The sequence below is a fragment of the Periplaneta americana genome, chromosome 3, assembly GCF_040183065.1.
Source record: "Periplaneta americana isolate PAMFEO1 chromosome 3, P.americana_PAMFEO1_priV1, whole genome shotgun sequence".
Lineage (NCBI taxonomy): Eukaryota > Metazoa > Arthropoda > Insecta > Blattodea > Blattidae > Periplaneta > Periplaneta americana.
The window spans coordinates 207,249,242-207,262,066 of NC_091119.1; positions in this window are offsets into that span (position 1 = coordinate 207,249,242).

Sequence of the window (12,825 nt, forward strand, 5' to 3'; positions counted from 1 at the left end):
CCCGGGCCAGGTCGATGGCATTTAAGTGTGCTCATGTCAGTAGATTTACTGGCATGTAAAAGAACTCCTGCGGGACAAAATTCCGGCACATCCGGCGACGCTGATATAACCCCTGCAGTTGCGAGCGTCGTTAAATAAAACATAACATTTTTTTTTCTCACATTAAGCCCTCAGGATGGATCGGACCATAAATCATATTGTATTACTCACATTTTAGGCAACTGATTCGTATCCTACATTGAGACTACTCATTCTGCCTGTGATTTTACTAAAGCACTTCGACAAATATCGGCATCAGTACTAAAACAAATGCACCACGGACCTTCATTTTTCCCCGCCATAAGTTTCGGCAGTTCCAGGTTTAGGAGTGCGAGCCGCCTGAGCGCTTGTGGTCAAGCGTACTTGGTTTTACTCCAAGCTCGATTCCTGTCTGTCGTCCACACTAACATTTTGAACGGGAGGCAGAAACCTATTAGGTTACATTTATTTTAGGCCTTCCTCTTCAAAATGTATCCATGTTCTTTCAATGCAATGACGACATTCATTGATTCTTCATTTTGTTCATTTATTCATTCACTGATTAATCAATTAATAACAGAGTGCTGCATTGGAGTTAAATCGCTCGCTTGAACTCGGTCGAATGTCGCACCCTCGAGTGACATACGATCGGTCGTGATACGCTCGTAATAAATAGAAGCGCAGTACAAGGTCATCTCACCGACATGTCTTATCTTGTATGGAAGGCGACAGATAAGATACACATACGTTTTGCTCACACGGTAAAAATAAGGCTTTATTTTCTGCGTTTATGATAAACGTTAATGGAACAGTCAATGGAACGTACCAAAACAGGAACATGAAGTTATAAATAAAATAGTATGAAAAATTTCGATATACAGTTAATATTGCTAATTAATAATTAGTCAATATTTGATTTACCACATATATAATATGATAGGTCCATACATAGTGTTCCGCCTATATACTGCGACAATGTAGAAACGTTTTACAAAATATTATTGATATAGCAGTAGATTAATAACAATATTAGTACAGAGATAACGTCACAGAAAATATAATAAAACGAATAATCATGCTGCACAACTGTTACAGACGCAAAGATTGATACACTAATATTAGAGATTATTATTATTATTATTATTATTATTATTATTATTATTGTTGTTGTTGGGAAAACTTGATACGGATCTTGCATTATCGTGATTGTGTTCTCCGCTTATAATAATTACGTTTACATCCAATAACATCTATCAGATGTGGCAAAACCAAAATCACTCCTGTGTGGGGAAAAAAAAAAATTTACCTACAACATTTATATTACATTTTAAAGCAAGTTTTGTAGTTGTACTATGGAGAGGTTAGTTAAACACTGCAAAATTTTCAAATGATAAACATCTATGATGTTACTACACAGTTCATCACTGTAACAAAAACGAATGCCTAACGCTCGGCTTATACCGTTCGAGGATTTATCGCTCGCGACAATTTTACCCATCATGCATGTGCGCTACCTATCGGATTATGCTATGAACTACTTGCGCTCGAGCGAAAACGTCCGATGCAGACCTCTGATTCATATACCTACTGATCCATCCATAAATGTATTCATTTTTCATTCACTCATTCATTCCTCGATTTATTAATTCATTCATATATTCATAATTTGTTGCCCACTGTCAGTTCCTTTACTGCAAACCCAGCATTCTTCAATATTCCCTCTTTTCCGCCTTGTTCTTCGTCCCAGTATACGATCCATGTATCTCAATATTGTCAATAACATATCTTCTTCTGCTACGAACTCTTCTCCCGTTCACCATTCCTTCCAGTGCATCCTTCAGTAGGTAGTTTCTTCTTAACCAGTGACCCAATCTAATTTATTTTCCTATTCCTGATCAGTTTCAGCATCATTCTTTCTTCACCCACTCTTTCTAGCACAGCTTCATTCCTTATTTTTCTGTCAATTTCACACGTCCCATTGAGATGAGCCAGACCCAACCATCCGAGGTCAACAAAGAAAAACAACAAATTTATGAGCCTACTATTCCGTATTTTCGAGAAAAATATCAGATGGAAGGCACCTGGGAAGTACATGGTTTAATGATCGGAGCGAGGGGCACCATCCCACGATCAACTGTAAACACTATCAAAACACTTGGAATCCATGACATCATTCCAAAAATAATTACTTCTAGCATTAAAGGGTCTGTGGAAATTCTGAAAAATCATTTATACGGAATATCATAATCCCCCCCTTTCTATCCGTTAGTGTGTGATTGTTACAATATATGTACAAATTTATTATTTCTTAAATTTAAGCTCCTAGTTCACAGTTCAATTTGACTCATCTATTTACTGTAATCGTTGTTATTCTTATATGTGTGTTATTCTGTGTTTTTGGCAACCCAGGATGCCTGGGCACATTATTTCTTGGAAATAAATTATATATCCTCATTTCAAATGCTTCTATTCGCTTCTCTTCATTTAGTCGTAATGACCATGTTTCTGTCATACAATACCACACAAAGCACTTCATTAGTCTCTTCTTTAATTCTTTTTCCAGAAGTCCGCAGAAAATGTTCCTTTTTTTTTAAAAGATTCCTTTCCATTGCTAGCCTCCTTTTGACTTCCTGGCAGCACCTCATGTTACTGCTTATAGTGCTTCTCAAATATTTGAAGCTGTCCACTTGCTCTACTGCCTCATTTAGAATTTATATATTTACTTTCTTTATTTTTCTTCCGATAACCATGGTCTTCGTCTTGTTTTTATTTATCTCCGTCCCATACCGCTCACAACTAATTTGATTTCAAGTAAAGATATTTTTTATATTCATATTCACATAATTAGGAATTGCGATATCGTCAAAATTCGTGCTCCAAGGGAGCGCCATCATCTGCAGCGAGCGCTCCTGGCGTAGACATGTGTGCCGTCACTGTCACAGCCTGCAGGCAACAAGACTCAGCTACCAGCTGTAATTGCCGTGCAGAAACACGTTCGACATTAAAGTTCCCATCATGGCTAAATTATCTTTGTGCTGTTATAGACACAGATGTCAGCAATGAGAAATTCCTGCTTATGTCTGATACGTAGTCTTACAATAAGAAATAGTACTTATAATAAAGAACCAATTAATAATAATAATAATAATAATAATAATAATAATAATAATAATAATAATAATAATAATAATAATAATAATAATAATAACGATTTATTTAACCTAGCAGAGTAAGGAGACAAAAAGAAAATTCAGTGACTAAGCTGTAAGAAACACACAAATAAAGAAGTTACACATTAGGCCCGATGCAGACTAGCGTCATAAAGACGCGCGTCCATTGGTTGACGCTGCGTCCCTGTGTCCACCCGTCCACACGTAGCGTCATAATGACGCATATTGTTCCGACTTTTGGAATCTTTCAGAGATCCATGATGGAAGTGTACAGACGAAAACGTGCTGTTTTTGCGTATTTAATTTACAAAAACTACTTGAAGCGTACAGAGAGGCGGTTTTGGGAACATCCATTGGTTGCCAAACGATTCCTTCAAGGTACTTACTTTTACGACAATGTTCACAGAGTTGAGAGGCGGTGATACAAAATTTTTCAATTATTTTCGAATGAGTATTAAATCATTTGATGAACTGGCATGTAAGATAAGTGACGTGATCAAAAGTGAAGATACTGTGATGAGACTAGCAATCCCTCCCTTAGAAATGTAAATTTTAAGGCAAGTTCACTCATTCAAAGTATATTGATATTGAAAATGAAATGTGTTTAGTTTGGTATTATTAGGTTATATTTTCTAAGTTTTAAAGTATAAGTTTTAAAAGTATACAAGTGAACTTTAGCGAAGACTTAAATAACTGACAAACAACTATACTGATTAGCTATCTAGCATTTGAATACATAATCTATCACTGAAACATTACAAAAATTAATACAATTTCACTGCACTTACATGAACAACAATTAGGTCTAAAGAAACTGAAACAAGTCTACAGACTCGGTGGAGTCTTCTAGTGAGTGTACGGAAGTTGAAATGTTGCTCATCGCAGGAGAACATTGAACAGAGAGAGGATACCGCCAGGGTACACGTGGCTGGTTTTGGGAAGGAAAATGCTGCTCCTGAGGAACATCGTGCTGTGTATGGGTTGCGGTATGAATAACAGACAGTGTTATTTTCTTAGCAAAGTCCAAAACTCCACTCCTAAAATCCAATTTTTGTTCAACATTAAAAGTACTGACGATTGCAATCAGAGACTAAAAAAAAGACCTATCATCGTTAGGCTTAGGAGCAGGAACATTAGGGATTGGAGTCTTCATGAAATATATCATAGTATCCTCCAAATTCCTTCGTCGCTTTGCTGGACGCTCAGAGAGGAAAGGTGGGTTAGCTGAGGCATTCCTCACTTGAAACATCTGGGAATTTTTTAATCGCTCCAATAAATAATTCTACGTCGATTTCGCTGTCCATACTATAGCCGATAGACGCACGTGTGAATTGAACAACAGTCAACAATGAAGTGCCAGAACGCAGCAGCTAGCGGTGACGCTGCGTTCTGGCAGAACCCGCAACTAGAAAATTAACGCTGCGTCACCGCCGTCTATCTTTACCTGACGCTGCGTCCCGGGGACCACGTGTGTATGGGTCACTTTAGAACAATGTACTTCTAAACCGCGCATCAATGGGACGCTGCGTCACAGCGTCCTTTTAACGCTAGTCTGCATCGGGCCTTAGATATCTGGTATAAACCGCGCTTTTTTAATACATTAAGGCCCAGTTGTATGATCGCAGAATAAATCTTGGAATAGCTATTCATGGAATAGCCTAACTATAGAATAAATGGAGTATCGTGTTGTATGACGTTCGTTTATTCCAAGGTTATCTATTCCATAATTAGCCGAATTGGAACAGAGGTTGGCAATATTTTAGATGGTGTTTTGTTTATAAAGTACATTCAGAATACCAGTAATTGTTGAAATTTATTTTCTGAACATATTATTTTGTATACAGATTTTTGTTATAAAGAAATGAGTAAATCAACATAAATTAGAAGTCAAAATTATTAGATAGAAGATTACGCTTAAACTAGTTGTGATAGTGAATGACTATAAGAACGTGCTAGAAAGCAAAAACTGACGCCATAGCTTTTAAATAAAAGACAAGAGCATGGGAGTCTATAGCTAGGTTATAATAATGCAAAACGTAATACTGATATAATATTGTGCTATGAATTTGCTTAAATTTAATTTTAATTATTTAAAAAATTACAATTTCTTTATAATGATGAAATTGTGAACTATTTTTACCTGTGTGTTATATGTTTCAACAATCATTAATCAATCCCAGCACGCTTTAATTCTTCATTGTTACACTCGTTTAATAGATAAAGACTGTGCCTTATTTTCTTGGTTTCCGCACTCTCAAAAATACATTACATGTAATTCATCATCACTATCAGAGATTCATGTCTAATGCTGCTGCCATTTTATATTTTATTCTCTAGATAGAAATTTAACAACTACTGAAAGCATGGAATAGCTTATTCGGAAGTTATCCTTCGAATAATCCACTATTCCAAGTTCGTACAACACATTTCTCGCATAACCGTGGAATTAATTTTAACAGGACTTTATTCCGTGTTCGTACAACTGGACCTAAGACTGACAAAATATGTCTGCGCCTTAAAAGTGTGTAGTCTTACAGTGTTCAAGCGATAAATGCAGGGAGATAGGATTTTTATGAAAATGTAGGAATACTTCACTTAAATGTCTAAAAACTAGCAATTAAAGTTTGCGAGAAGAGAAATCGGGATAGACTGTACCAGTGACCCAACCAATTCCATTTTCTCTTTCTGATCAGTTTCAGCATTATTCTTTCTTCACTCATCTTTCCTACACAGCTTCATTTCTTATTGTCTGTCCATTTCACACGCTCCATTCTTCTCCATATCCACATTTCAAATGCTTCTAGTCGTTTCTCTTCACTTCGTCGCAATGTCCATGTTTCTACTCCCAAACAATGCTACACTTCACACTAAGCACTTCACTAGTCTCTTCCTTAGTTCTTTTTTCAGAAGTCCGCAGAAGATGCTCCTTTTTTTATTAAAAGCTTCCTTTGTCATTGCTATCCTCCTTTTGACTTCCTGGCAGAAGCTCATGTTACTGCTTATAGTACACCCCAAGTGTGATCTGATAATGAAAGCGAAATGAGCCCAAGGTGCGGCGCCAAAGTTACCCAGCATTTGCTCTTAATGGGTTGAGGAAAAACCCCGGAAAAACCTCAATCAGACAACTTGTCCCAAACAGGATTCGATCCCGGGCCCGCTAGTTCAGTAGTACTCAGTCACGCTGACCAATATTCCGAAGCGTTGGACCATTGAAAATAAATATTTTACAGTTTTTAGCACTTAAAATTAGTTCTCTATTAATAACTATGACAGAATGCAACGGTGTTGGAGGATATTAGCATAGTTTCTAAAATAGAACCAAGACGACTCTTGATAAATCAGTCACGTTTCACAGGTTCGAACCCACGACCCGTATCAAATCCAGGATAGCATGGTTACCATTAGACCATCGAGGGTTATTTCGTATTAATTATTTGTTTTCATTCAGACGTACATTTTTCATCGTGGTGGTATTCAGCCCTACTGAAAGAGTCTCCACTATTTTAAATTAAAAATTAAATCGCAATAAAAGCATCGGAATATAATGTTCCATTGTAATAATGACGTTGTGCGTTAGTCAATTTGCATCTCGCCAATTTTACAAATACATTTTCCGTAATTAATCATAATGGATATCCATGAACACGTTTAATATCTCATACAATATGGCCGTTGTAATGCATGTACAAATGTGAATAATGCATTGTAATTGCGCACCCATCCGGACAATGCACACTTTCTCCACACTAAAGCATTTCCACATTTTGTGTTTCAGAGACATGGGTGGGGGAAGGGACGAAGGTTAAAAGATAAAAAAAAAATTGTGGTGAAGGGAGGGGGAGGGAATCAATGAAATTATGTGCTCACGCACCTCAAACTATTTCGCCCCACCCTCTCCTCTGTGTATTTCTCTGCTACACCAGGAGCTCCTATTCATGAGTTTTCAAACTCAATTGTTATGATTAGATTACATTAATCATATTTTAGTATTGGAAAACTTGGGGAAATGGGGAGGGGTGTGGTGAGAGGGAGAGAGGCTGGATTTTGGCATATATTATGGCCAGGCATGCGTGGTAAATCTGGATCGAACAGACGAACAAATAAAATCAGTCATTCGGTCGGTGCATGGCAGCCAGCACAATTAGTTTAGTACGTGATTTCATGTTCAGGTCTAGTGATGCGCCCTGACAAACAACGGCCCTGAATGAAGGCACGGGGTGTCTTACACTGTGCAGCGATCCAGTGGCTTCCATGCGGCTGACATTAAAATCCACATACTTTGCGAAGTAAAGTCACGGTCTAGTACTGGGTGTTCATTTCAAAGTGTGTCATGACGTCACTGTTGTTGGGTCACCGATTTGAAGCGAGTTTCAGCTTATATGTATATATTATTCAAGGCGTTCTTCAATCTGAACTTGAGAACGTGTACGGTATAACTTGAACGTCGTAGCAACAGATGGCGGTCTGTACGGTCTGTGTGCTACCATAACCTCTTTCGAACTGTGTTTTGCGCCGGCAAGTCGTACGCAGGGTATTTGTTATCATCGATTGCGTACGGCAACATTCCACAACATAAATCAAATGCTCCGTGTGCATGTTGACCGTCCAAGTTAATGTCAACAAATACGTAAGTAATCGTCTTAACCCTCTCCCCATATCCCGACAGTACGTATTTCCAAACCGTTCACATTCCTGCCACTACCGGCGTTACCGTACGTATCGGTACGTACTCTTCAGAATGAACGCCGTACTTGCTAGGCAACTTCTCTGCCTCACAGGTTATACACTCTGCGGAAGTGTAGGAAGATTGAATTCTCTAGGCTCATCGGCTAGCCACATGACGGCATACAGCGAGCCATGACACATTTTGAACTGAACACCCAGTATATGCAGTCACGAAGCTTAATACTTACTAAATATGCAAACATAGACGGTTGAAATATGCATCCATAGATAGTTGCTCGCCACCAGGATCGCTACTATCGCCTCATCACAGACTCTTTCCCTAGCAGACCATAAAATGTATTGTACTTTCTATATCGTGTTCTTTTGAAAAAAAAAAAATAACACCTTCCTTCCACTATTGAAATATGAAATACATAAGGTTTATATATTATTTTCATAAAATATATATTATATTCTATAAACTCACCTTCCTGGATCTTTCGGAAGAAGGATAACTCTAACCTATTTTTCTTACAACTTATAGTACTACAAACGTCTCCTTGTCCCATATTATTATTAAAATTATTGTATTTTAGCCATTTACATTTATTAGGGGAGACTGTTGTACCTTTAGCATAGTGTACCTTTGAACATTTTTTGTTTTTTAATTTTTGCTGCTACCTAGAGGACTCAAAATGAAGTAGATTGTAGAGAAAGCCTCTAAGTAGCTCTGATCGTAGTTTCATTTTGATTTATTGCAAAGTGTGAGTTCCGTAGACAAATGAAGTTTTTTTAGTACCAAAAGTAAACATTTCGTTCATTGATGTATGTTTTTTAACACGAAACCAGATCGCATTTGTTAATATCTTTCAAGTACGGTGTGTTCCCTATCATCTGGTGAGTAATAACATATTTTAATTTCCATGATTTATTTGACTCTCTAGTTTTCGGAGCCATATTTGTTTAAACGTGCTCCCTCTTGTACCTTTGAACACAAAACATCTTGTACCTTGGAACATGTTCCAAATTACACGATACTATCGGTTTTTGTTTTTCTTTTATTTTAAGATCATGTCACGAAGTAAGTCTGGAATTAAAGAGGTCCGGATGCCTTGAAGAAAGCTGTTGAAGCAGTTATTGTTTCTCCAGGAAATAAAATCTCAATCAGAGAAGCCTGCTCTGGTTTATGATTGAAAATACATTTTAAATATGATTGTCAGTTTTTACAGCTATATTCCCACCTATATTCTATATGTTCCAACTTACAAGAGGGTATGTTCCAAGGTACATGATCCTGTTGTACCTTTGAACACATTACACATCTCTTCGTTTTATTTTTTCCATCCTTAATAGATCTGTAAAGCAGGAAAATACATACAGGAAGTTGTAAAGGAATCTTCAATAATTATTTTAAGCATTTTTTCATTTAAAAAGTGTAATTTCCCAAAATTAAAAAAAAAAAAGAAAACGTGAAAAGTGTTTAAAGGTACAACAGTCTCCCCTACAACCGATAACGAACATTTCACAGTTTACATAGCTTTTCAAAAAAATGCGAAATACGGCACAGTCAATGCCTTTTCGATCTAGACCAGGCCGTAATGTTTGTTCGGGTTTTCTATTTCAGTGTATGGAGCTCAGTGAATTATTATATTATAACTTTATTGCGTATCATTGCTAAGCTTTATTTAGTGTAATGTGTCCATAAGTTCCGTTTACTTCTTGTTGCATAATATGTTGCAGAAATAATTACAAAACTGTGTTATTTTAATGTGAAGAGAATTTTACATGTTAAAATAATCTGTTCGCGTCAACATTTCATGTTTAGAATGGAAGCTATTTTGAGGTTTAATAAAAAAGAATTTATATTGTGATTTCAATTTAGCAAAACTACCTTCCTTAATTTTAGACAAAACATTTACAATACCACTCCTATGAAATTAGTGTACGTACAATTGTGTTACCTCATCTCTTAAGTAGTAGATAAATACAATAATTCAGTACTCAATTTTAGTATTAAAATACAGACAAATTGAATGTCCGGGGTATCATACATGACATTATGCTTAATTATAATGTATGATTGCGAATTTAGGAATATAAGTTAAATATAGTAAGCATAACCTATAATTTTCATATGAATGGCATGGAATTGGAGACCACTAAATTTAGACAGAAAGGGCAACTGGGACAGTAAACATAACCTATAATTTCAACATATCTAAATATTCATGCGGTGCAATTGAAAATTATTGAATCGTGCATAAATGAATGTACAAGAATTTCGCAATATTTAATCGAAATAAAGGCAGGTATTACACATATGAACAACGTAATTTTCACACCATAAATAATATTACATCTTAACTCGCAAGTAAATTATGTCTGAAGTGTCTCATAATCATTGTTTTAAATTTTATTAATGGAATTACACTACATTTTAGAGAAACATATGTTACTTTTTATGCATTCCAACTAATTTATATGGTTGAAACGCCGCCCTTCGTGATCGGGTTAAGCGAGTTACATGGTCTGCCTTACGGCCTGTATTAGATCACGATGGCAGTGACACAGTCTATTCTTCGCAGTACTAACAGCGCTCCAAGCGGCTAGCAACTATCGCGAGATTTGCAAAAAATCATCCCAAGCTTCGTGACTGTATATAGTAGATTGTGTTAAAGTGAAGTTTGAACGCTGATGTAGAACCATCTGTAGTTGAAAGAGAGGGTTCTAGGCAAAAATTACTTGTCATTCATCACTCCAAGTCAAATGTTATTTCTGGAAGTAGCAGACGGGCTATTCCATAAATAGAATCGAACAGCATTTTTATGCTCTGATTTTTTCCTATTCATAAAGGGTATTTACTTACTTACAAATGGCTTTTAGAGAACCCGGAGGTTCACTACCGCCCATACGTAAGCCCGTCATCGGTCCCTATCCTGAGCAAGATTAATCCAGTCCCTACCAACGTATCCCAACTCTCTCTCTCCTCCCATCTATGCCTCAGTCTCTCCAAAGGTCATTTTCCCCCATCCAACTAACACTCCATACGCATTTCTGGATTCACCCAAGCGTGCTACATGCCCTGCCCATCTCAAACGTCTGGATTTAATGTTCCTAATTATGTCAGGTGAAGAATACAATGCGTGCAGTCTGTGTTGTGTAACTTTCTCCATTCTCCTGTAACTTCATACCTCTTAGCCCCAAATATTTTCCTAAGCACCTTATTCTCGAACACCCTTAACCTCTATTCCTCTCTTAAAGTGAGAGTCCAAGTTTCACAACCATAAAGAACAACCGGTAATATAACTGTTTTATAAACTGTAATTTCCAGTTTTTTTTTTCTTCAACAGACTGGATGACAAAAGCTTCTCAACCGAATAACAGCAGGCATTATTCTAGAAATATTTCTCAATGACAATAAATTGTTGAAAATGTCAAGGCCACCGACAACCTTCCGTCTTAGCAGGGGTCGTAGTTGGTTAGCTTGCAACCGAGCATTCATATCGCCGTTTAAAACAATTGCATAAGGTATTACAATAAAGAGCCAGTAATTTTTATATTTCCCACGTAAAAAAAAAGCGAAAATGGATTCTTCTGCATCTTCCAACAAAAAAGGACTAAAAGACGGCCCACTACAACGGTCGCATTTCGTAACCTCTGTACCATAACATAACCAAGTTCAATATTATAATACAGCGTGTGAAAAGCACTTCATTCTCGTAAACAAAATACGCTTATCAATATTAAGTAACTATTAAATCAGTACAAAGTACCAAAATCCCAATTTGCCGCTGCCCCTATACGGAAGTGCGTCCTACAATATTGCTCGTTTATGCTTCCTTTTCGAGATAAAAATTGCTCTATATGAAATATTTCATAGCGTGTTATGGGAAAGCCATCCATTTAATTCCCAATATCCTCAATCAGTTCAAGAGAGCAGTGTATTATGATAATAAATGATTGAAGTACGAAGTACGTAATTTTAGTTTTCTCCTTTAAATGTGCAGAAATTTGATCCAACAAATGTAGGATTTTAATATTCCCTTTCAGAACGAAAAGTTACATTTGTTAGCAATGGCAAAGGAAGCTTTCAATATAAAAAGCACTTTCTGTGGATCTCTGGAGTAAGAACTAAAGAAGAGACTAGCGAAGTGCTTTGTATGGAGCGTGCAACTATGGGGCAGAAACATGGACATTACGACGAAGTGAAGACAAAAGCCTAAAGTAAGCTGGTTCATATATGGCATACCAAAAGCCTAAAGCAACGTAACCTGCCACTGGCTCGTATATTTAAGGCATACCAAAAACCTAAATTAACTTAACCGTAGCAATACCAAGGTATTATAAATAATATGCAGTACCAACGGGGGGAGGGGATATATTGTGAACACTACAAAAATGTTTAATTTTGAACAATTTTTAAACATTAATAATCGGCAAATAGTATCTACAATAATAAAATTGAAAACTTGAAATTTCATTGTACATTTTGTAACAATTTCGTCATCGGGGGGGGGGGGGGGAGTTTTTTCCCCCCACTTTGAGATATTTTCGTATTTTAGTAAAACTGTCAGTAAAAACGTTTAAACAGTACAATAAAATAGAGGCATTCATAACTGACAATAGCTAATATTTTCATATTTTTAATATATCAATTACACATTTAAAATAAAAATTTTGGAGTTGGAAAAGGTGGGCACAAAGTACCCCACATTGTTAGGGTTAACCTCTCACCGATTCGTATATGAAAGTCATACCAAAAGTCTAACCTAATCTAAACTGTCACAGATTCGTATACGCAAGGCATAACAAAAGCCTAAACTAACTGAAAGGTTATTGTATATTTTGTAACAATTTCGACATCAAAAAGAGGAGGATATTTTTTTTTCTACGTTGATGTAGTTTGCATGATATGTATTATCAATTTCTGTATATCACAACTGGTTGAATTGTTTATGCCTTATATTTGATT